The following is a 2,516-nucleotide window of genomic DNA, read 5'->3' on the forward strand; positions in this document are numbered from 1 at the left end:
TGAATTCTAAAAAACATTTACAGAATAATTAATTCTAAATTTACACAAATTGTTTGCAAAAATAGCAACAGAAGTAGTTCCATCAGATTCTTTCTTTTATCCATGGGAAATCAAAACAGAAAAACTGAACTGTACACCAATATCCCTAACGAACAAAGACACAAAAATTTTCAATAAAATATCAGCAAAGAGGCTAAAGCAACATATCACAAAGACTAGATACTATTTTTTTGGGGGGGGGAGACTGAAGATTTATTAAATGTCTTAAAGAACTCTAAAAATACAGAATGCTTCACAAATTTGCATATCATCCTTGCACAGGGGCCATCCTAATCTTCTCTGTATCATTCCAATTTTATTATATGTGCTGCTGAAGCAAGCACAAAGATTATATATTATGACCAGGTTGAATTGTAGGGTTAGTTTAATATTAGGAAAACTGTAAACCTAATTAACTATATATCCAGATCAACAAAAATCAACAGATGTAGGAAAAAGCTTTTGAGAAAATATAACACCCATTTCTCTTTAAAAATACTGGAAAATATAAAAACAAATGGACCTTTCCTTACAACAATAACCAGTATATTTCCAAAACCAAGAAGTACCATTATTTGTAACAAAGATTTCTAATAAATCAGCGGTGGAACAAGGATGTCCAACATTACCACTTCTATTTAACATAGTACTAGAACTACTGACTATGGCAATAAGACAAGAAAAAGAAATTGAGGGAATAGACCTACGTAAAAAGAAGAAACAGAATGATTAATTTTATATATGATAGTGTAATATTAAAAACCCTGAAGAGTTAAACATTTATTAATTTTTAATTAATTGAAACAATAACTTCAAAAAACATGCAGGAAATAAAATAAATCCACACAAATCATTAGCATTTCTATATAATGCCAATAAAACCCATTAGGAAAATATAGAAAGAGAAATGACATTTAATATTACCATAGAGCATATATAATATTTGGGAGTCTACTTTCCAAGATAGGCACAATAACTATTTAAATATAACTACAAACAACTATTTTTGGAATAAAGACAAACCTAATTAATTAGGAAAATATTAACTTTTCAGAGATCCAATTTAATAAAAATGACAATATTACCCAAATTATTTTATTTATTCAATGCCATACTAATTAAACTACAAAAGCATCACTTTTGAGAAATACAAAATATAATAATGAAATGTATATGGAAGAAAAAAAAGTCAGGAATCTCAAGAGAAGTGATGAAAAGAAATGGGAATGAAAGGGACCCAGTAAGGAATAGAGAAAATCCCAGAGGATAAAATGGATAGTTTTGATTACATAAAATTAAAGTTTGCAAAAATAAATCTAATAAAACTAACATTAAGGGGTTCAGAGCCCCAAAGCTTGGGTTGTCCTTAACTAATCACTGTAGTACAATGTTGGCCTTTAACACATTGGTGGCTGCCCACTCGCTGAGATTTTCAGAGTCCCTACCCTACAACTTCCTGACATTGGGGATTTTTCAGGAAAGCCCTCTGCTCTTGCTGATTCAGGACACAGTCAGGCTATACATGTCTCTGGCTATCTCTGTTATTTTGGGCACTCTTTTCCTGAAGGGACCTTGGGCTTATGGTTAACTTTTGGTGCAATTCTGGGTTGGAAGAAGTCACTTACTTCAGTTTCTCATTTAGGTTTCTGAATCTTTGTTTGATCTAGTAAGAGTTTCAGAAATTTGTGGGTACAGGTATATGGGAACTAGGAATCCTGATTTCCATTCAGGTAACCATCTTACCTGGAAGTAACTGTTTAATATTTTTTAGCAATTATTTGGAGAAATCCATAGATGATATTCTCGTCAAATTTGTAGATGAGCTGGGAGGAATAGCTAACACATTGGATGACAGTCAGGATCTAAAAAGATTTCAGCCATGGTCATGGTGCCAAATCTGGCCCACTGCCTATTTTTGTATGATCCTTGAGTTAAGAATGGTTCTTGAATTTTTAAGATAAGATTTTATCTTATTTAAAAATGTAAGGACAATTCTTAACTCATGGACAGAACAAAAACAGGCTGTTGTAGAATTTGACTCCCAGGGTGTAATTTGCTAACCCCTAGATTAGAGTAATTGTGCTGAATCCCACATTCTATAAGGAAAAGTGTAAAGTTTTACACTTGAGTACAAAAAATTAACTTCACAAATACAAGGTGAGGGAGGTATAGCTAGACAGGAGTTGTTTTGGAAAAAAAAAAAGATTTAGGGATTTTAGTGAACTGGAAACTCAATGTGAATCATTAATGTAATGTGATGTTAATGCAATCTTGAGCTGCTTAAAAATGTCACAGCTTCAGGAATAGGGAAGTGATAGTTTAATAGCACCTAGCCCTCAAAAGAACTTAACTGGAGTATTGTCTTCAATTTTGGACAATAGATGGAAAAGGCAGAAAATAGGCTTTGGCTCAATACAAGTTTTTAAAAAAATAATAATTGTGAGTACTACCTACAAATAGAATGGGCTACCTCAAGA

At 32.2% G+C, this 2,516-nt stretch overlaps 1 non-coding gene across 1 annotated transcript; it reads right to left on the bottom strand.

The window, feature by feature from the left end:
* Window positions 1–276: 276 nt before the first annotated feature.
* Window positions 277–383, bottom strand: LOC114027346. Its single transcript, XR_003567245.1, has one exon. It is a non-coding gene; the product is annotated as a U6 spliceosomal RNA (small nuclear RNA).
* Window positions 384–2,516: the final 2,133 nt, after the last annotated feature.

This window comes from Vombatus ursinus, unplaced genomic scaffold (genome assembly GCF_900497805.2).
Source record: "Vombatus ursinus unplaced genomic scaffold, bare-nosed wombat genome assembly UNPS02014858.1, whole genome shotgun sequence".
NCBI lineage: Eukaryota > Metazoa > Chordata > Mammalia > Diprotodontia > Vombatidae > Vombatus > Vombatus ursinus.